This window comes from Manis pentadactyla, chromosome 17, assembly GCF_030020395.1.
Source record: "Manis pentadactyla isolate mManPen7 chromosome 17, mManPen7.hap1, whole genome shotgun sequence".
NCBI lineage: Eukaryota > Metazoa > Chordata > Mammalia > Pholidota > Manidae > Manis > Manis pentadactyla.
The window spans coordinates 29,256,354-29,280,965 of NC_080035.1; the positions used below are offsets into that span (position 1 = coordinate 29,256,354).

Here is a 24,612-nt window from a genome sequence, read left to right on the forward strand (position 1 = left end):
CCTATGGTGTGGAGAATAAACTCTTGAAGTTATGAATAAATTTAAAAAATTGTTAATATTTTTGAATATTTCTTATAGATTGATCAGTTTGATAAAGGAGACACAAAATGGATCACAGAATTTCCTAAGCAGTAATTCAGTGATTAGAAGTTGTCTTCAAGTCCTCTTATGGTTGCGACCTCAGGGACCCTCGTTGCGCTGACTGTGCCCAAGGCAGTTCTCACCGTCAGTGCCTGGAAACAAAGCACTGATTCTCTCCTAAGTATTCGAACCGACAGATTAAGAGAGGCGCTAATGGCAAGATCGGGAGTAGAGAACGACATTTTCAGAGGCATGGGAACGCATGTAAGAGTCAGAAGCGAAGTTACTGCCTGTATTAAAGAACACACACGTATATATAGACAGAAATTTATTGAAGAGTAGAAAAATGGATATAAAAAGCAGAGCTGCCAATGACAAAAAAGATAAAGGAAAGAAAACGAGGTGTTCCTTGACGGGTAAGGAGGGAGGTAGAGGGGACGAAAGTAAGATGACAGACGGAGCTCCTTTACAAAAGTGCAAGATTATACTAAAAACTTCAACTTAACACTCAGCAAAGGGTTAGAAGGTTCTCTTGCACAGACTGGAGTACCTTCCCTGCAGAAGAAAATGAAATATTAAAAGGCTTTATTATTGCACTGGAGCAGATAATTAGGCAATTAAAACTATTAAAATGTGATAGAATATCAGAACTTATAAAGCATGTCTGCCAAGTTTTAACTCTTCAAGCTAAAACCTGGCTTTTGAAACATTATCCTTGCTTTTAAAAATGGTTAGTGTTTTATTGTTGACTGTGTCTGCTTTCTATTATTGGGAATCAGAAATACTGAAGAGAGAAGTAGGCTGTAGTGCCAGAAAAAAATTATAAATTTGTAAGGAATTCCAAAATAAAGGGTAAAGAAGGAAGCCTGGGCAATGGGAAAAAAGACTTAGGGATTTAAGATAATCATATGAACCAAGAATAGTTCTCTGAGAGAAAGGCTAATATCAAAAATCTTTTATAAAGAATTTATATAAAATACATAGGCATTCTCTAGCAAACTGATAAAATTGTTCTATATTTTTATGAAATCAAATGTCTAAAACATGAAGAATATTTTAGCAATAACAAAATAAGAATTAAATTTAAGATTGATAGAAAAATTTCTAATACATAAGGTGAAATCTTTTGGTGATATGTAATTTAGCATTAGTAAGGATATTCTAATATTTCACTTAAAAAGAATATGTAATTAGGTATTGACTTCTAACTCGGGTGAAGGGGAAAATAAAATCATTGTGGGCAAATTAAGTCTCTTTTGTTATCCTACCTCAAAAATACCATGATCTATATAGTTGCTGTTTAACCTCGGAGTCTCTTTTGTATTATAAAAATCTTAAATATTTAATCCTAGGTGAGTACTAGGAGCCTAATAAGTGCTTGATTGCTTTATTAAACCTCTAAAAAGTAACACTTAAATCATGAATGGCATCTGATTTTATATTTTGGATTTTAGGTAATTATTGGGTCGCATTTCAGGAGAATATCTTAGTGTTTTAAAATTTCCCATTGCATATTAACATATATTTCTGGGTGAATAAATAGCCTTTTGCATTAAGCTAATTTATTTTATTTATTCTCAAATTTATGAAAAATTTGGTTTGTCACTTTTCAGGTAACACTGGGTCTTTGGCTTACGTGTTCAGAGACATCATGGCTTTCTAGACTAAAAAAGAGCATAATTCTTTTTCTAATCTGAGCAAAATTGTTTCAGAACAGTGTGTCATTATCTTTAAAGAGTTACTGTTCAAGATTACCAGTCAAAGCAATTAATGATATGCTGGAATATTCTCCTGCCTGTTTCAAAGAAATATTTACTTAATTTTTATTGGGTAGTCATGTTCAAAAATAAGAAAAAGAAATCCCCAAGTGACCAGAAACAAAATGGCCATCTGGAATGTGAGCAGGAGTTAAATCTACAGGGTCTGCAAAGAGAAAAGGAGTAAATAAGGATATTAGGGACAGGATATAAGACCCAGAGGGGAGCCTTAGTTAAAACTGGTCTGAATAAAGCCAGAAGCCAGGAAGGTACTGTATTACCTATAAATAAAGATTGGTACATTTCTGTCTGCTCTCTTAGGACCTCGGCTGTAGACAGTTCTCCACTGAGGCTGAAATACAGGAGAACCAACCACTAAAAAATTGAAAACCTAAAACTCACTCAGTGTCAGTTTTAGTAAATTGATTGTAATAGAATTAAATTTAAGACTAACATCAATTGAACTCGCAATGACATTTAAAACCTTTAGTACATCAACAACTGTAAGTACTGTTTTGGAATTTACCAGGAAAAAGGTAATAGTGGCTGCAACCTACAAACACAGAGTGGAAGATAATTACTGATGAAGATGAGCTCACAAACATAACTTAGAATATGTGGGAAGTATTAGTAGGAACGGCTGTCCACAGAGTCAAGGTAGGAAAATTCCCAGCAGACTTTCAAGGAAGCAGAGAAGGACTAAAGTGGCCATAAAAATCTTTTAGGAATTGTGTTTTTCCACCCATATCAGAATTTTTGTGAAGTGAGTGAAAACAAGAGATGCCTGGGCCCCAAGCTCAGAGGTCTTGGTTGAATCTAAGTTTTTAAGTTGATGGTACTGGTAGAGATTTTCAGTATTCAAAGAGCTTTGGGATGAAGTAGTTTGCATGAAAAATACATAAAACATTGTAAAAATCTGGAAATAAAATAGACTTAATTTAAAAAATCAGTGTTGTTAAAGAATAAGCAAGCTTAGGTTTTCCCAATACTGTTACTACTTGAGTATAGTTTACTGTGAGATATAAATGATCATAAATTTTAACATTAAAATACTTTTACAACCATTGGAAGGTCTGCCTGTGAAATTATGTTGGAATGTTTTTGTGTGTCTTTCTATAAAATTACTAAATTTATAATTCATATTTTTTCCTATGTGACTTTGTGCCCAGTCCCTGCCATTGGAGAATGTTCTGCGTTGGCCATACTGTCTGGTTCTATTCTCTCTCTTCCCATTTTATATCTCAGTTACTCTGACAATTACTTATATCATATATTCTTTAATTTTGTACTTTTTTTATAATCTAAAATTTTTGTTGAATTGTGGCAATTGTTACTATTCCCATCATCTGATCTTAACTCTTTCTAAATGGAACTTGCTTGACTGCTTTCTTTTGGATCCTTCTTTCTTTTATCATTACTTTTTTTGAAACTAAAAATTAACCACAGTTTGATATTTAACGGAATTTCATAATGAACTACTTTTTGGAATGAAAAAACATGTATTTCTAAAAGCCAGCTATATTGATAAATAAAATGAGCTTCTTAAAATTTATTTTTCTAAGTATTTTGTCATACTCTCATTTTTTCATTTTATAGAATTGTGCTTTTTAATTAAATATGTCAATATTTACTAATTTGTTTAAAACATGCTATATTTCTCAACATGTTTATTATAATTTTTTAAATTATAATATTTTAATTATAAATAAATTTTGAAAATTTGATTTCTGAAGTCAAAATGCCTCCACTTAAGTATTTTATCTTTAATATAATTTCATCTTTACATATCTTTATAGTCTAAGCATAAGGAACAATGTTTTTAGTTTCCATCACCAAAGCCACGAGTAAATGTAATAATCAAAGAAATTGGAAAGAAAGCAAGAAAGAGAGGGAAGGCGTGAGTGAGGAAAGAAGGAAGAAAGGGAGGAAAACGGAAGCAAAAGAGAAGGAGGGAAGATGGGAAGGAAGGAAAGAAGTGACTAGAATTAAGATGCACAAATGTATCTTGGTGGGACTCAATAATCTTCTTCATTTTCAAGCTAAATAGTTCATTGGAAATGCATCAAATGAAGCAATGATATCGTATATTGTATAGTTATGCCAGCAATAGTGCTAGACTTTGTATAATTATACTAGTGAATTACTACAAGAATATCCACTGTAGGCAGAAAAAGATTTGAACTTTTTAAACTTTTCTTAGGAGGACATCGCAAGAGTATTAGATTGAGCTCAATAAACTACTTGCAAATCTTACCATTAATAGCTGAAGTCAAAATAAGCACACCCAATTGCAGAATTCTCTTAACCAGCCTGCACAGCAATTGCTGACATTTGGTGCCAAAAAAAACAAGAGAAACAGAAAGGTCTAATTTCTGAAGAACATGAGTAATACTCACAGTGATAACATGTCAGTTGATATAAACCCAAAACCAGATTGTTAAATTAAAAAATATTTTTATTATAAACTGATGCACCTGAAGGTAATAGTTAACTGTGCTTGGTTAATAGCACTGGTTATGAATCTTGGCAACATTACTGAAAGAACATCAACTGTTCTGTTAAATATTTAAAGTAAATTACTGGAATGAGCAGACTTCTCTTTTACTCAAGTATGCTCTATTTTATCAATATTTTCTTTAAGTTCTACAAGGAGATGAAAGTTGGGAGACACTAAGATTGAATCTGTGCACAGATAGTGAATTCAAAGGTGAGCAAGAAAATGTCTCAAAATCCAGTTCAGAGGGATACAAAGATGGTAGGAAACTGATGAGGCCCTGTAACATAGATTCTAAAAGAACAAGCAGGAGGAAATAAGGTGAGTGGTGGAAAGGAAATGTTTGAAACAATAAAATGTGAGATTACATACTAGAATAAATAAACCTATGAATTATCAGTTAAGTCCCCTGAGTGTCGAAGAGCCATGTTGTAATGAAATTGCAGGATATCAGGACAGAGAAAAAAATTTTAGAGTCTACAAAAAAGTGAATTCAGATTATGTACAGAGGAATGATATCAGGACAGAAAACTTTTCTTCAGGTACACTTGTCGAGAAAAGAAATTGATGAACTCTTAAAAAGAGGTTACTCCCAGAGATGGTAAAATCACTATCAAAGGATGTACTTTGTGAGTAAAGAAAAAGTGAATGCAGAAATAATTAGACAAAAAGTCAATAATGAGAACACATGTTGGTAAAACATAGTAATACATGTACTAAGTATTAACAATAAAAAATAAGAAATATAAAGAGAAAAGAATAAGATAAATATAGTTTTATGGTTAACAATAAATCTGAACTAAATGTGCAAAAATGACATAAGTGGCCGGGGGGAAAGGGTCCTAAGAAAGTAAAGTACACCATAGGAACTGTGTTGTTCTTAATAAACAACAAGGCATTAATATTAGTATTTATTAAGAAAAAATATAGATTCAAATGTAAAAGTTAACAACTAATGGGTAGACTAGGAATATATACTATGCAACCCTAAATATGAAAAGTAAGGGAAGTAGAAAATATCTATTGAAAGTCAAAAGAAGGTAAAAGCAAAGCAAAGAAAATTATGTCATAAGAAAATAGCAAATGAGTCCAACTGTCAGTAACGTTAACAAATGTAAACTGGTTTAATTTCCTATCAGATGATCAAAAAGTCTTTCATCAGGTAAAAACTGAAATTCAGATATATGCTCCTTTTAGAGAAATACCTAAATCAGAAGATACAGTAGAGCTGAGTGTAAAGGGACAAAAAAATAAATACACATTAAGTAAATGCTATCACATAAATCCTGGTGCAGCAAAGATAACCTCATATAAATAAGAATGCAAGGTAAATGGTATTAAAAGGGGCTGTGGGTAATAAATGGTATTAAAAGGGGCTGTGGGTAAAATTACAATATTTCCAAAATCTCTGGCCTGGCTTTAGTGCATCTCCATACAATGGGTGTTTCCAGGGGGTGGAGAGGAGTAGTCGTCCATCTCCATATCAATAGGTAATTACAAGGGCGAGTGAGGGCTTATCTGCACCAGAGAGGTTGGGTGGGGCTTCTTATTCTGCAGCTGGGTGGTGAGAGGGATGGGAGAGCAGAGGTGGGCTGCTTATAAGAAGTAAATGGGCCATAAACTTTATTTCTCCCTTTGACTGATTTCATTTTCAAAGGTTTTTTGCCCTGGGAATTTTCCCTCCGGAGTTACAGGGGCCAAGAGAGTCCTTTCTAAATGCTTTTTAATTTGAGTAAATTGCCCAAAATAACAGCCAAAGAAAAATCCAATTCAAAACCATTATATGGTTCTTAGATCCACTCTCAACAAGTGGAATAAAACAAGCAACAGCTAGTGTTTGTGTCACTTTCCAATTTGTCAGAATTGTTAATAAATATTTTTAATGGATTCAAGAGTTACTGTATATATTTGGTTTAAAACAGAGTTAATATTACATTTTATATGATGAATATTTTATAGTTTATTAAAACCACTGGATTAATACTGTTGGGCTCTTTTTATTTCATCTCAAAACATTACTTATTTCTCATGCAATTCATGGTCCTAATAAAGACCTAGAAAAATTATATTAAAAAATATATAAAATAATCCGTTTTAATTCCAACATATGAAATAAGCATTGTTAATATTTTAGTTTGTATTCTTTCATAAAAGGATGATGATAATTATAGATGATTTATCAAGTTCTAGTGTATGTCACTGACTATTTGAATACTTTATAGCTGTTATGGTATTTAATACTTATAATAATATTATTATCCTTGTTATATAAGCACAGAGAAGTTAATACACAGGAACACTAGAAATAGAAATCATTCAGCCTGATACAGAAAGGTTCCAAGCTAGAACGTACACTACAATTTAGAAGCAACTGTGTTTCTTGCAAATAGTTAGAGCCATCTTACCAGGTATGTATTTTAATCTTTGTACTAGCTCCTGGCCAGACCTAAAACCCTTGTAATTTTCTAAATATTTAAGAACTATAGGAGCATCTTTTGTTACAATATTTGGTTTTTGTCCCCATCTCCCAAAACAGCTCTGGAGTCTTTTGTCTTTCATGAACAGCCTCTTTCAAACACACCAGAGTTTATGTAAATAATATGACTTTTGGAAATCCTCTAAGGATAGAGGGCAGGAGTGAGTGTGGGGGGTGGGTGCTTGTTGACAGGGGAACTAATCATATGATTAGCAGATTGGAACTTTCAGCCCCACCCCAATCCTCCAGGGCTGGAGCCTGGGTTGAGTTAGACACCAGTGGAAGAAGGTTTAATCATGTCTATTAATGAAGCCTCCACACAACACCCTAACCTAAGGAGTCAGGAGAACTTCTGGGTTGGTGAACACATGTACATAAGGAAGGGAAGCACATTTGGAGAGACTTGGAAGCTCCACACCTCTTTTTCATATCTTGCCCTATACATCTGTTCCATTTGGCTGTTTTCTGAGTTACACACTTTTCAATATATGAGTAGTTATAAGTAAAGTGCTTTCCTGAGTTCTTTGAGCCATTCTAGCAAATTATTTAATCCAATTTGGATTGTGGGAACCATAATCCAAATAACTGGTGTCTTTACAATAAGAAATTTATACCCAGATGCATTCACAAGGAGAATGCTATGTGAAGATGAAGGCAGAGATTGGTGATGCTTCTATAAGCCAAGTAATGCCAAAGATTTCCAACAAATAATAGGAACATGGGACAGATTTTCCCTCACAGCCCCTGGAAAGAACCAGTTCTGCTGAAACCTTGATGTTGGACTTCCAGCCTTCAGAACTGTGAGGACATTTCTGTTATATAAGCCACTCGGTTTGTGGCAGTTTATTATGACAGCCTTGGCAAACTATATTACATTATCCTATATACTATATCCTACATACTATAGGTAGCATTTCTATCTAATATGCTAATGTATCTATACTAATACATGTCTACCTATCTAATTAAAAGGTACCCAACATTCTGAAAGATATAAAAAGTTCTTAGATAAAACAAAAATGCAGTTATGTGAAACACAATTTGTATTTGAGGAAATTAAGTACAAAAACTAGCTTTAATTGGGCTTGTTGATTGATGTGGGTAATGCTTATTCAAACTAATAGCTAGTAGAATGTTGGTAAAGAGTCGAAGTGACCTTTAAGGTTGTTTAATCCAGCATCTATCTCAGTACAAGAATATGTTCTTTGACTAGCAGCCAATGAACTTCTTTCTTGGAAGTAGACAGAGGGTTGTGGTTGACTCCTATAGGCTCCAGGGAGGAGTGGAAAAGAGGAAGTGATAATAGACTGAGTGAAAACATGCACAGGAATGGCTAATTTCCCGAAGGCTAGAGTTCAGTGTATGGGAAAGAGAAAAGTGGGGGGGGTTGGTGGGAGAGGCTGGCTTAACCAGTTCATGATGTGTCATAGTACTGTCCAAAGATGCCTTAACTAGTCTTTTAGGCAATAGGTAGTTTTTGGAATGTTTTATGCTGAAGACTAATAAGATACAAAGTAATTGTGCCTATTATAAATAGGTATATATTTTAGAAAAAGCTCACACTTGTGAAAGAATGGTACACTAGTATGAACCACTTCTACTCATTTTCTTACAGAGATGTGGTGACCTTACATTCAGTCAAGTGTTCTTGTATGGATCTTCAATTTTTATAAAAAAGTAAGTGTTTTGCTGTGAAAAGATACCACTCTACACTTGAGCAATTACATAGAATAGATTGCTTGCAAGGATTTGTCAGGAAGTAATTTTGAACCCAATATTGCCCAATATCTATTAAATTTTAGTTCAAAGAAAAAAAATAATGGAGGCACACCTAAAGTTTATGGACATTGCACCCATTCCCATAGATCACTGGTTTTAAAACATTTTTCTGGTGTTGCTGTTATTTCAATAAATAAAACCATTATTTTCCAAGAAAATCTTGCACAGCAGCTCAAGAGATAAGACAGATTTTTAAAATTTGCTTAGTTTGAAAGATATGGGGACCCCCACCACAGTTATTCATCCCTCAGCATCCAGCCCTTTTGTCCCCTAATGCAGAATCCTCTGATTTTGAAGATCAGAAACTACTCCAAGTATTTTAATTTCTGTTTGCACAACCCAGGAAATCAGAGAGTGGTGTTCTCAGATAATAGTGTGTTAGCTCCCCATTATGTGAATCATCCCAAAAGTTAATTATTAAATGGTTGCTCAGAGCCAGACATTCTTCTTGGTGCTGGGTCATAGCAGCAACACCACTACCAGGGGTTTGTTTCTTGGGCTGTGTTATACCTGGGGGGACAGGAGATAAGCAACATGTGAAAAACGTCTGTGTATATGGATCATCATCACATACATTCGTAAGTTCCATGAAGATGATGAAAACATCATAACAGAGGGTGTGGGCTGCAGAAGAGGATCCCTTTGGACAAGGTCCGTGGGATTCTCAGGGGAGGCCATGTTTGGGCAGTGGCCCAGATGAACTCAATCAGCCATGCGTGTGAAGATCTGGAGTGAAAGCCTTCCATAAAGGGGGGAAGCAACTGCTATAACAATAAGCTGTATGGAGTTGGGCTTATCTGCAAATTTCAAATAAGTGACTCATTTAAGAAGCTCAGTGAGAAAAGCAGAGATGCTAGCCATCAGGGTATTTGAAACTTAAGAAAGAACCAGTTCATATATATGGCTTTGTGCAACCTAGTTAGGAGGTGAGACTTTATGCCATGTTCAGTAAAATACCATCTGAGGATTTAGATGGTAAGATTTAATAGGATTTGGAAAGATGGATTTTATCTACATCTTGCAATGATCTCTCTGACAGGCAGAGAGAGAATGGTCCAGTATCGAGATAGGCTTTTTAAATGGCTTTCATTGGCCTCTTATCAGAACCATAAAGCCCTTTTTTAAATTTCTTCAGGAAAAAAGTTACATATTTGGTTCAAATATTAAGAAAAGTCAAATGTCTGCCAAGCGATTAGTTAGTATTTATTTGATAATGATTACAGAACGATTTTACTGATAACCCTGGATTGTAAATTGCTTCCTGGACTGTAAATAAAAATATAAGGAAGTCCATGCAGTCCATTATGTGCACCAGCCTTATCATTAGCGATTCTTAATTTAAATTCCTTATTTTCTCTTTTTCTTACTTTTATTGCTTATGTGCAAACTTATATTACGTTGTAAAGCACATAGCTATGCAGTGTTCAATACATAGCTTTGGAATGATTCTTCAATCCTTTGATTCTTTTATTATTTGAAGAAGTAAAAGGAGAGAAAGTCATGGTTGGATATTAAATAAGTTAATGATGAAAAATTGGATGTACAAATATTGTAGGCATTATCAAAGCACATTCCATGTGTCACTTTAATTTCAACAAATCTCAATAGATTTTTGTGTTGTATAAATTATATTCATTATCAAAATCAATGAACACAATGGCTCTAAAGAGACAAAAATGAGATTGTAATATATAAAAGACTCATATAAAGCCAAATCCTAAATCCTTGATATAAAGTTATTTAAAACCAGAAATGTGTTGGACACTTGAAACCAATATAATATTGTATATCAAATATGCTTCAATAAAAAAATAAAAATAAAACAAGAAATTATGGTTCCCTGTTCTTTGTCACAATTGCAGGGAATATCACATTTATTTTTATGAGCATTTTCATCATTTACTTATGTATGTGATTTATTCCAAAGATCCTTCTCTGTTGTAAGTACATGTATTATCCTCACTGATTTATGAAGCATTCAATGTGACTTTCTTAATCTGTTGGAATTTTATGACATTTGCAGATATCATTATATATGCATACAGATATGTAAATACACAACTGTGCTGATCGTATTCAATGTCATGACTCAATTTTAATATTTTTATGTTAAATGACCTTTCAAATATATATAATGAATGGTTTTTATTAAAGTTTTAGAACTATTAACATCCCATGGAAGACAATAGAAAACGTAATTAGAACCAGAAATTCTAGATCAAGGTTTAAAAGTAGAAAACAAAGTGTCAAGAAGACCTGCTGTGATTGTTCATAAATGAATGTGTGTAGAATTAAAAATGTGACAGTGTTCTAAGTTAGGCCGCCTGAAAAGAGCCTGTACAATTGGAGAGCATGTCTTGACATTTAAAGTATATGTAGCAATTCATTGTGTAAAAATTGCCTTGTTCCCAAGACAGCAGCTCAAATATGTTCAATACCTGAGAAACATCTGCAAAGCTGCTCGCTTTTGCAAAATTTTGGGTTTGCCAATGGAACCAGATTGAACTATGCAAAACAGAGGACAGCTCCAAAAAAAGCAGAAGGAAAATCAAGATAATGTATCTTAATGGTTATATTATGTCAAAAGCTTTAAATAAAAATTTGCTTTAGCAACTGATGTTTATTTTTTTGCAAGTGTTGAAAGCAAATAACATGGAATCTAGTGATATATATTATTTGTACCTATGAATATCAACAGATGGTTTAATTTTTATATTTATACATGTGCATGATGACATCTCATATAATACTTAATTGTTGATTAATGAATTGTTATTAAATAATTGTTTGATATTTTAATTTCTTTATGTGAATGGTTACATTTTCATTAAAGTATCATGAATTGGATATCTTTGTTGCTTTACTTACAAATGAGATATTCAGGCACCAAAATGTTAAATTATATATTTGACCACTAAGTAGCAGATCTAGAACTAAAACTGACCTATCTTGGTTAGTGTACATTGAGTGAGACATGTACCATTAAAGAGAATGCTTTGTAAGTTGAACCTTGAGATTCTGTTTACTTTTTTTCTTTCTAGTAGACATCATCCTGTTAAATAACTCATAAGCAAATGAGTACCTTCCCTTAAGTACAGTCACCTTCCAGATGGTGAGTTATTTTTTTCCTCACTGCTTTCTCCAAGGCTTTCCTCCACGATCTTTCATCTGGATAACAACCACATCGTAAAACCAAAGGAATCATGTATTCCCCAAACCGAGAAATGTGAACTTCTGCTGTTTTATCTCCTAGCCTTCCATTACCCCCGATGCTCCCTTTTTTCTGTCTTACATTGCTCTTAGATTTGTATGTGATTTTTCTTTTGATACATTAAATTTAGAGAGAATTTGCAAAAATAGTACAAGAAATTTCTGTGTCTTCTTTGTGCAGTTCAAAAAATGTTGACATTTTGCTCCATTTCCTTTAATATTCTCTCTTACATAAACACACATATTTTTCTGGGCCATTTAAATAAGTTAAAGATGTACTTTTTTATTTAAATGTATATTCCCTTAGAAATTCTTTGAAATAACCACAGTGCATTATCAAAATCTTTCATATTACATTATTTCAGTCCATACTCAAATTTTATTAATTGCTTCAATAATGTCTTTTATAGTGATTTTACCCTGCTCCAAAAACCAATCCAAGATGATGCATTCATTGTATGTAGTTGCCCTTTTTCTCTAGGCCCTTAAATCTGGAACATACTGTCTTTATTTGTCTTTCTTGATCTTGACATTTTTGAAGATGATTAGCCAGTGATTTTGTAGGAGTTGCCTCAGGTGGGGTTATTAGATATTACTTGGCGATTATACCAAGGCTATGCATAGAGAGTTGCATTTATATCCATATCAAGATATGGAACTCTTACCTCCACAAGTTCTTTCATGTCTCTTCCCAGTGAACTACCTCTATTGTCTTTGAAAGGTCAACAATGATTTTTTTCACATTATATTTGTTTTGCCTCTTCTTGAACTTCCTATACATGCCTTTTTAACTAACTGCCAAGACGGTTTCCATGTTTCTCCCAGTTTGTGGTTTGCTTGTTTATTTTTCTAAAAGTATTTTTTTAATCAACAGAAGTATTTAATTTTGTGCTGTCTCATTGCTTTTTTCTTTTATTATTTTTTTTCTGTGTCTGGCCTAAATACTTTGCTTAATCCAAGGTTGCAAAGGTATTACAATAATTTGGTGTGTGGAATAAGTAAGAGTCTAGATTCCCATCCCCCAATATGTATAATACATTATATACATAGTCACTTTTTCTAGCACTATTTATTAAAAAATATTTGCCCTTATCTATTGAATTGCTGGATGCCATTGTAGAAAATCAACATCTGAGTCTATTTCTGGGCTCCATGTTCTGTTTTGCCATTTATTTATTTGGTTATCCTTATTTGGTTTTATTTTATCTTTATATTGAATCTTGAAGTCAAGAGCTCCAGAATTGTTCTTCTTCAAGATTAATGTATTCTAGGTCCTTAATATTTCCATCCAAATTTTAAGGTCTGCTTGTCATTTGCTATTAAATCAAACAAAACCAAAAATCAAAAAAACTTATTGGTATTAGGACTGAGAATGAGATAAAATTACAGAACAATTTGGAGAAAGTGACATTTTAAACATATTGAGACTTCCCCTCCATGAACATGATATATCTCTCCATTTTTAAGGTCTCTTTAAATCTCTTTTAGCAATATTTTATAGATTTTAATATAGAGAACTTGTTCACTTAGAGCCTAAGTTTTCTAAGATATTTATATTTTAACACTATTATAAATTTGCTTTTAAGCTATTTTGCTATTTTAAGCTATCAAGCTATTTCTATTTTGCTCTAAATTATACAAATTAAATTCATTTTACAATGTATGAAAGTACAGGTATACCTACCTAATTTTATTGAGCTTTGCCTTATTGCATGTCTCAGATAATGCGTATTTTATAAATTGAAGGTTTGTGACAACCCTCTTGAGCAAGTCTATTTGTTCCGTTTTTCCAACACTTGTTCACTTTGTGTCTCTGTGTCACACTTTGGTAATTCTTAAAATACTTCAAACTTTTTCATTATATTTGTTATGATGCTCTGTGATCAATGATTATGACTCACTGAAGGCTCAGATGATGGTCAGCATTTTTTAGCAATAAAGTTTTTTTTTAAATTAAGGTAAGTACCTTTTTTTTAGACATAATGCTGTTGCACACTAACATACTTAAGTATGGTGTAAACAAAAGTTTTATATGTGCTAGGAAACCAAAAAATTCCTTTGACTGTACTGTGATTCTGTTTTATTGAGGTCGTCTGGAACTGAAGTGTGCCAGTGTCTCCGAAGTGTGCCTGTAAATGCATCTGCCGTTAGATTGGGGTTAATTTGGTTCAGCTGCTTATTTACTGTATTGTAAGCTTGTTTTAACTCTGCGTACTTTGTATGGTGTGCAGATTTGAATGTACCGTGGCCCTGTGAAATACTCCTTTACTTGTCCCTAGCTTTTCACTAACAACACTTTAATCATCCTTAGAGTTTTTGTTCTGGAACTAATTCCTGATAAAGCATTAACTGTGTCATGTGTCAATGTCATGAGAAGATATGATCTTTTGCTGTGGTCATAACTTGATTTGTTGTTATGAAATTTCACTCATAAAAGTTATTATGAAGTAAATGTATTTGTTCTTTTATCTAACATAGGAATGTTCTTGCAAATGAGAAGATGTAAAACGTTTTTACATAAAACTGACTAAATGAGTACATTTTAAAAAAGAGCTAAAGCGAAATGCTCTTACTTGTGATCTCATCTTACATGGTACATCTTTATAAGGCAAGAATAAGTACATTGGCCTATTTTTTTAAGATTGTGGTGTTTTTGTATTTGCTGGAATAATATGGTTCCTATCAAACCAATGTAAAAATTCTGAATAAGTTTGAACATACTACTAAAGAATGCAATTATCCTTCTGTGGTTTTCCATGTTTAGATAGAAATGAAACAATTTTGCTGGGAAAAAGATGAATCATTTTAATGGTTTCCGTGAATAATAAGAATGACGCACTTACTCACCTGCCAATTACTGTTAGCAAATAGTCTGACAGCACTAAAAGGGTCCAAATATATCAAAGTAGACATATGTGAAAATGTGACATGTAATAGTTTATGTACTATATAGACTGAGATGTTTGATGTAATTTGGTGTCTGTAAGGGTGTCAAATCAGAAATAGTTTACTTTTTTGTCAGTTGCTATTTATTGATGCCTAGGAATCAATATGGAGTTTGCTCTTTCTTTGAGACTGCATAGCTTAAAGAAAAATGTTAACTTTTTCATTTCAGAAAATATCAAAATCTCTCACATTACATTAATTCTATCTCTACCCTTAGATTTTCACCACTTTAGAGATAATATTATACATTAAAAATTTTGGTACTTCTGGCTCTCTCTTGATTAGCACTCATTAAATCTGTTATTTAGACATACTTAAACTTGACAGATTAAAATATCTTAGTAATATAAGTGACTGTTCATCCATTAGTGGACACAAATTTCTCAAAAGACCTAATAAAATCTGTTCTAGAAAAGTTGCATTGCCATTGAATCTGAGTAATCTCTGGTTCCTCAACCAAAAAGTTCCTATTCCATCAAGAGTATGTTGAGGCTATATAATTTTAACAAAGACTGTTAACTCACTTGTGAGCATAGATGATATAAGTTTAATTATGTGGTTTGTCTGATTTCCTTCTGATAATAGATGAGAAAAGTAGTCCATTTAAAATGTCTAAACCATAATATTCATGCCTTAACATATATTTTCAACTTTATTACTGTGTCATTATTTGTAGAGATCAGAATTATTTTCTTGATTATCTCATAAGAATTTACTTATTTAATCTTTCACTTCAAATGATTTTGATCTTTTTTGAAACAATGTGATTTCCTCTTTTCTTAGCATTACATCATGTTTGAACCAGATTGAATGACATTCCCAGAAGCAGAATATATCAGATTCTATTGCTTTTTTCTCCTCAAGATATTGAGTAGAAAGGTCACTCTACTGTTTCCAATAGTGAATCTTTCATTTAGAGGTTTAGGCAAAGTTAAATTAACTAGGATCTTGGCATCTAGGTTAGTACTGATATATTGTATTTCAGCATTTGGCTTGAATGCCACAAACTAAAGATACAGAAATACTGTTCACTTCAAAATGATACTAGATTTTCTTCAAGATGTTTGTCTACAAAATTTGTCTCCAAAACCTCTTTATATATAACTTTCATAAAGTACACTCTTACCAGGAAACCAAATGATTAGTAGATTTTTTCCCCTGTTTAAAAAATAAAAATAAAAGAACTTCTCATTAGGAAGTGATATAAGACCAACTTATTGGCACAAATGATAATGTGAGATACTTTATACTAGATGAATTGCACCACACTCCCTGTGAAACTGCTGACAAATTTTTAGAAGAAAAAATATATTTAGTTTTAAGGGAAATGGAGAAAAATGACAGCTCTAATTTAATTGGTCTTGATACATAATCATGTGAAGGTAACTAACATATTGAGCTAGCGTTTTGTCACTTCTGGTGAAGTATAACCATGAAACTGTGCTATGATAATTACTTTTAATAAATTACTGACATTACTAAAGTGTACTGAATGCACAACTTTGTGCTTGCCCTAGTTTATCTACCTTTATGTTACGGATGCCGTAATTTTCCCTTTTACTTTGGGATGGCTTTCTCTACACAGGAACTCTAAATCTTTCCTATCCCATAAATACTTGAACATAAACCCATGATTTATTGCAATTTAGCTTCTGTTTCTGTGGAGGAGGTTTACTGTGCTGAGAAAACTCATTAATCTCATTCACAGCTCATAGTATAAACATAACCTTTACAATATATATAACAGAACAAATTATGTGTTTGTGTGATTTACCATTTCTGTTTTGGAAAGAGAACACACTGCAGTGTTTTTTTCTAATTTCAGTTTCAATATTCATTGATAAGTTTGCACTATTAATACACACCAGGCATAAAATACATTCCTTTTCACTTTGATGTTTGTTTTTACATTTACTCACTATAAAAAGAAATGTCAAAATGCAATTTGACATAAACTTCAAAGTAAAACTATCTGCTGCTGTGCTTGTCGGTTATAAAATTGGCCTGTGATTCTGAATGTGATTGTGGACACAGTGTTATATCTACATGTCAGTATCTTTTAAATCCCATTTCATATTAACTTCTTATGGAATTTCTTTAAAAGAAACAGGCTTAAAAACATTATACTATTTCAATTTGTGCAGAATAATTTCTTTACTTTGGGCTGTCAATCATTTTGCTATGTCATATAGATTCCCTGAGACTTTCAAGTGGAGTTTTAAAGCTGTAACTGTGGTAATACCAAAAAAGGTCTGCTGCTACCTTGAAGGCTTTGTTTTATTATTTCTCAATCATTTTATTTGTCTTTGCAACACTCTGAAAATTTTACTTTGTATAGTTCCTTCTCTTTGCAACTATCTGGACTAAAAAAGATAGTTCTCAATTTCTTACATCAAACTAGACTTTCCCCACTACTATAAAAGCATTCTAGCATCAGTTACTGGTTTAAGAAATGCAAATTTCAACAATTAGTGGAAGGGAATACTGTTTTTGGGGTTCGTAATCTGCAGTATAAACATTTTATTTTTCTGCAGTTAACATTTTAAAGCAGTGATGTATTAACATCAATTGTTAATGCCATTTTAAAAGACTTTTAACTTGTTTAAAAACATTTTTGTTGATAAATTAGCACTTATCTAATTAGAGTATACTTTTATTTTAATTTACTGGGATAGAATATTCTGAGAGGTATTCATGAAGGACCTTCGACCAGGGCCTGAAGGAGAAACACTGCTTACAAGCATTTAAGATGGCTTTAAAATATATCTTCCAGTAATCAAGAACATGTAAAAAAGAAATCTCATTATTTTTCCTTCTTCTCTTATCTATTCTCTCAAACCTGAAAGCACACACCTCGGCTTTCAACCAACCTACTGTCTCCAAACTGCTAGAAGGCAGTAGAGGGCACTATGGGAATGTGACCGTACAGCAGAGATACCGACTGCTTCAAGCATGATGCTGCGAAACTCAGCAGACAAAGAAGGGGAGTCATTTTTCAGTCCTAAATTATCCTTGATTTACTGATCCTTGAATTGAGAGTGATCTGTCAAAATCGGACGCTTACCCATGAATGTTTGGTGTTCACTTGGCTCCTATCTCGGCCTCTTGGCTGCTAGCTGAAGACTCTTCTCTGAACCAAACTTGGACAGTACGTCAATGTACATCAGCATACGGCTCAGTTTCTACCATCCGAGGGATTTTCTTCTTCATGCTCTGATGAACTGTAATTCTTTCCATCTGTCCATTTGTCTTGCCCCTTGGATCCTGGTATAGATGGAGCATATGGGGAGTAATGACATAACTGACCAAGGCTCTGGCTGCCTGCCAACAACAAATTACTTCTGGAAAGTCTCAAAAGTCAATGTACCTCTGTCATTTCCTTACTACCAAGGTGTCCCGGGCAATTGTTATATGACAATGGCAGTTTTAGAATAGGATTTGAGCTGACAATAGCACCATGATTGTCAAAGAACAGCAGTTTGTTGATTGGTTTTACTTGTGCTTCTAAATCAGGGAGTAGAAGAGGAGAGGCAAAATATCCCCTAAATACATTACCCTAATTATAGTATTGAATCCAGTTCTACAGACCCTATACTTAGCAAAACATTGCCCCAGATTATGATGGCCAATTAACCATCAGTTCTACTGTTCTGTACTCAAACAATCTTTTATTTTTGGCTTTCCATGAGAATTTAGTAGAAAATCAGAAAATACTGCACCAATAGCTGCCAGCCAGACTTTATTGTTAAAGTATCTGCTTAGAGATACTTGCTCCCAATTTTCTCTGTGCAAGATTAACATGCACACAAACATTACAATTGATTTTAGATCCATGATTAATATTTTTGGCATCTCCCTGACTCATTGTGACTGAGAAAATACCTCCAAAGAATTAAGACTACATTTACATCTGAATATTAAACAACACACATCTAAATGCTCTTAATAGATAAGGGAATGATAAAAAGCAGCAGACTATGACACACAAATGCACTTGCACCTTACTAGTTTATATATTTCCGAAATTAGTGCTACTTCAGGAAAGCATGTTGAGTTTAAGAATTCCATATTGCATTATCCTTAATGTCTTTATATTTGTAAATAAAGCTGAAAAATAACTGCAGAGTGAAACCAACTTGCAAAATCTGCTATCAGGTATTTTTGATTATAAAAGACACACTTTTATAAGAGATTTTGTCTTCAGCTCTGGGGACAGAAGCAGTTAAGTGATTCACAACAAAAGATATATAATCCAGGATCACTGAGAATGCTCACAAAAGATATTTTGATATAACATGGTTATTTTCTTGTGTATTTATTTCATATGATTGACCTGTAATTTCATAAATGTATGAAATTCTCACATGTCTAAAACTAATGACTCAATGTTAATGTATCTAAAAAGAAAGAAATAGAAGGCAAACAGTGGATTTGTACACATACTCTTTGTTCTTAGGCTGAAAATCAGCATAATTTGATTTGAAATTAAGGGTATGCTTTATAGTAAAGTGGGTAATATATTGCTATTACAGTTCTATATGTGAGTTCCTTCCTTACCATTTTCCTGCTGCTTTAATCTCCATCCTCTCTACACCCTGCTATTCCTGCCAGGATTTTTCTTAGTGGTAAGAACACCTGGTGATTGTTCTTGTCCTGAGAGTGACTTTTCAGGAATTTGTGGGATGATCAGTGTGTATTTATCTACTATGATAAGTTACCATATAAAAATGCATTCCTAGTCCCTGGTATCTTATAGTAAAACAAAATGTCCTGCTATTTGCTACTTTCATTAGATCAGCAACTTTACTGGCATTATTTTTGCAAGCGTTAAGCTTTTGGAAGCAACATTAAATAAACTTTATTTGTTTTGGTTTAAAACAAGTAAAGAAAAATAGTTGTGATCGGTTAAGTGCTTATCATGCATCAGGCACTCTAATGATGGTTTGCATGAGTCATTTCTAATCCTCATGACAGCTATGTTCAGCCAGTCTTATCAGCATTTTAAAACCAGGTAAGCAAGGCTCAGAGATCTTAAAACATTGCTGAGCATGGAAGCAGTCTGCAAAGCGAGGCCCTTTGAGAGCACAGTCCTTGCTCTCTCTAATGTGTCCAGCCTCCAATCACCACTGCAGTCTTTCTTGCAGATGTCTAGGCTATTGGGTTTGATTAAGAGGTAGGTGGGGGCTGAGTTACTCTGTTAGAAATTACTAGTTGCATTTTTCAGCACAATGTGAAGGAACCTGTTAGGAATAAGGTTTCTGTTCATACTTTTTCTGACCTTTCCTCAGTATTACACTATTTACTTTATATTGCAATAGTTAAGCAGTCTTAAGGACACATGAAGATTTAGGGACCATTTGAAGTAGCAGTTGGAACAAGTCCCAAACTAATTCTGGAGAAAAAATTTTAAACCTGGGCATAGTGTCTCAGCTGAAGTACTAAGAAGTCACTTGGTGGTCATTGTTTTCTAGGCATAGGATTTTCAGTCGAGGATTTCATATGGAGTGATTTCACTTTGGATATCAATATCAGGAATTGTTTACAACTGAGAGTTTTATTTCTCTTAGAACTTTCGATGTTTATATTTTGTAAATAGAAATGTTTCCTTCCATTTATTAGGTTCTAGAAATATTATAAGCAAAACGTGTCCCCTTTCTAGTTAATGTACAGGATAGTATAGCTTTCAGTTTAATTAATTTTCCTCATTTTTGATGTTTATCTTTTGCCTTTTTGCTCAGTGTTCACTTCACCATGATTGGCCACACATTTATTTTTAATTAGCAGTGTCTTTAATAAAACACATTAGAATCTTATAACGAGGCAAAGCATAGTAACTAGTAGTTACATAAATAAATAAAATATTGTACCACTAACAGGATACTTTTTCTTGGATGTAAAACTTTAAAGGCTCAATGTATAGTTACAATTCCCAAAGACCTAATGTCTATTTCTTCATTAAAACCAGCATGGCCCACCTAGATTATTGCAGAATTGATCTTCAGAACTCAAGTCTTCTGCTCATAGTGCCCTATCCACGGAGCATCCAAAGAGATGTTTTGAAAAATTAAAATTAGTCACCCATCTTCCATATATTTAAAATATTTTCATGACCTTGCAATGTTGAACTAAAATCCCAAATTTTTAAACCTGTTCTAAGAGACTCTTCATGATCTAAACACTCCAGATCTCAGACTTTACCCTGGACCATTCACAATCTGCTACATCTACATTGATCTGCATCTCAGAGTTTTTAGATGCATATGCTCAGCCTGGAACTACTTCCTCTCATCCTCTCACCCCAAACTATGCTACTGAGCAATCTGCTCTCAGCTAAAATGGCTCCTTTGAGGAAGTACCATTCCCTGTTCATCCATTCTAAACTCAATCCTCTGTGCTATTCTTTTACACAACCCTGCTTTTATTGGTATCACTGCAGTTATCACAACTTATCACTATATGTTTATTTATTATATACCTTTTTCTAGATGATGTTTCCCAAAGGAAGGATGTCAATATCCAGTGCCTATTGGAGCATTCACTTAGATTGTATAATTAAAGCATAATCGTGGGTACTAACAAATACATTTCCCTAAAACCTAGACTATAATATATTTTTATTATTTATTACTATGTTTCACCATTAATTTATAACTCAATCATATTTATTCAATTATTACAATTAAAATTAAGCTTGTGGAGGTGACAGCATCATTCGGTGAACTGCATTTAAAACTGTATATTTCATTGTGAGATCAAGAACCCTTAATTATAGGGAATTTCTGAGTCAATAAAATCCTAAATATAAATTTTGCACTTGGAGAAGAAATTTAATTATTTGATATCCAAGTCTCATCAATGTTTGGTGTATAATTTCTATATTGCAGTTATATTTGTGATAAAGATAAAGATTTATAACAGAGGTAAATATGGTATGGTAGGAAAACAGGCATTATGTTAATCACTAGAATGGCTGTTAGTTCCTACCCTTAACGAACCTTCAAGAAACAGTTTGGTGTGATGAGCTGTTTATGAAGAGCTTTTTTACACTTGACATATAATTCTACATAATAACAACAAACTGCTAATCACATCAGGACACATTTTACTACTTTTTACTTCTAAGTATTTATACACTATCATTAAGCCTCCTGATTTTCATTTTGCAACCATGCTTTCTCTTTAAAAACTTAGATCCCCAAATCTCTAATTTCTACCTTTCAGTTGCACACTTGTTGCTTATGCCATAACCACTTTTGCTTTCTCACTTAATTATGCTAGCTCTTTTTTAGCAGAATACCTGCTGAGGGGTTAGCTTCTTTTGAAAAGATCCAATTGTCTTTAGAGCAAAATGAAATACAGGCACAGAGGCCCAATTATTATTAAGTGTCAGCATAATTGTAATTATAAGTAGAGTGTTTCATTATATTACATCTGTTGAAGTTTTAAATGAATCTCTGTAATGTGCTATATTAATAAGCAGCAAGGAACTGCTGACTTGGCACCCTTTTGGATCACGTTTGTGACAACACAGGAGCCCTGCTGAGTTAGTTACTATGATTCACAAGTTTATTATGGTAATAAAGCAACATGAGACAATACTGCAAGGGTCTCAGATATACAAGGGATTCACTGAGTTGCTCTGAAAACATTATAAAAAAGAAGGAAGAAGTGCTGGGATTTCTCCATTATCTAGCACAGCAGCTGTTGCACTGCTGAAGAAATTCTGAAGTTCCTCTTTACCTTTCCCCTTCACCACTGGGTCTTTCCCCAGCACCAAAAGTTTTCTTGACTGAGAATAAGTGAGTTGTTTCAGTTACAGAGAGAAATTATTCTCATCATGGTCTATAGTGTGCAGATTCTCCATTTTAATAAAAGGACACAGAAAAACGGCACAGATCTGACCTTCAAACACAGTGGCAGGCTGTAATCTCTCTCTCCCCTCTGTGATTTCCACATGAAGTGTGGGGTTCAAACAAGCATCTCAAACAGAAATGGTGAAGGTACAGGGATATTGAAGGAAACAGCCTTTGGAGATCTGTAAACCTGGATCATCTCTCTAGCATATTCAAATAAGCTAACGTGTTTCGAACTGAAGCATAATAGCAAACTCTCTGTTAAATATATGTTTATTTAAAAATATAACTTAAAAACTTTTTTTTCATTTCCACTAACATTGTCTTGTTGACTAGAGCTAATTTACAGTATGTTCACAATAATTTTTAAAATTGGTTTCTCATCTTTTCTTTCGAGACTGAATTTTAATTTTAACAACAGAACTAACAGTTAAATTGAGTATTTTCAAATTTTATTATTCAACAGTTAAAACTGAATCTCAAAAGGTTATGGACAGATAAATTCGACTCATCTGAGCCCCATACAACTTTTCTTTACATTTGTAAACCAAATCTACATTTTTCTATACAGAGACATACTCACTTGTTATTGCTGCATAACACATTTTTACTTTTAACTTAGAGGCTTAAGACAGTACCCATTTATTAGCTCACAAGTCTTTGGATCAGAAGTCTGGGTACAAGGTGGTTGGATTCTTTTCTCAATTTCCACGGCTGAAATTCAAGATGTGGGCCAGAGTGTGTTCTTGTTTTGAGGATCTGGGGAAGAATCTGTTTCCAAGCTCATTCAGACCATTGACAAAATTCAGTTTCTTGAAGCTAAAGGACTGAGGTTTCTATTTCCTTGCTGTCAGTTAAGGGTCACGTTCAGCTCCTAGAAGTTTCCTTTCCTCAGCAACACAGAATGTCCTCTCTTGCATGGAATTTCTCTCACACTTCATCCCTCCACTCCTGTCTCTAACCTCTAGACCTAGATTTAAAGGGTCATAGGTCCCTCCCATATAATTTTCTTATAAGGTCAACCCAATCTGGATTCTTAATTACATCTGCAAAATCCCTCCGTAGCAGCGCCTAAATTTGTGTATTATTGGAAAAATGGAAGAATGTATATGTATAGTGGAGGCTGGACTAGTAGGGACTGTCATAAAATTCCTTAATTTTATGGCACTTAGTCCTTCCACTTAGTCCTTAATACAACATGCTCAACCCATCAAGTAAATGCCAGGGAATTGGACTAGCATTATACTGCTAGACAGTGTTTCCAAAGTGCGGCACCAAAAATCTACATTGTAACTTTGCAGAACATATCTTTGATTTGTCACTCAAAAAATTGTGTCATTTTATTATATGCTAAGTTCTTTATTCATTCTGGCAACTAACATTTATTGCACCCCCCAATATACTCAATAGCTAGGGGTAAAAGGAGTATGGCTGGATCCCTTCTCTCAGGGAAACTTGCAGATACTGTGTGTCAGACACTCTGCTAGAAAAAGAAATAGTTACAAACAAGAAAGACTCCTTTTGAGCAGCTTATTGTGTTGCTGTGAGAAAGACATAAGAGGAATAATTACAGGAATAATTATTTAAGTACTATTGTGGTGGGTACTATAAAGGCAAGAATGTAGGACTTATTAAGACATGTATCAGAGAGAAAGAGATCAAGGGAGACTTCCCTGAGAAAGTCTTATTTAAGCTATCATTTGAGGGCCAGGAAACTGTGATGTGATGAACTATGTGAGGAAGAAAGAACACAGAATGCTAAGGGAGAATCTTAATTTTTGGTTAACATGTGAAAAGATATTAGTAGCTTTTTTCTTTTATGATAATACCTTCTAAAATGGGCTATGAAATTGTTCTTTATAGTGAAATCTGTAATCTTTTTATAATTAAATATGTAACTTCTTGAACTAATCATTGGAGTAGTTCTTGTGACAACTATTATACTTTTGCCTTGAGGCATATGAATAATATGAATTTAAAATTATATTTAAAAGACACAGACACACACACACACAC

General features: G+C 33.5%; 1 long non-coding RNA gene across 2 annotated transcripts; it reads right to left on the minus strand.

Moving 5' to 3' along the window:
- Window positions 1–324: 324 nt before the first annotated feature.
- Window positions 325–22,721, minus strand: LOC118916651 (uncharacterized). Of its 2 annotated transcripts, XR_005026476.2 has the most exons (4): window positions 22,646–22,721; window positions 17,808–18,007; window positions 2,120–2,190; window positions 325–636 (listed from the first exon to the last, which is right to left on the minus strand). It is a non-coding gene; the product is annotated as an uncharacterized LOC118916651 (long non-coding RNA). The 2 variants fall into 2 exon arrangements; XR_005026475.2 differs by lacking the exons at window positions 325–636; window positions 2,120–2,190 and adding an exon at window positions 12,094–13,113.
- Window positions 22,722–24,612: the final 1,891 nt, after the last annotated feature.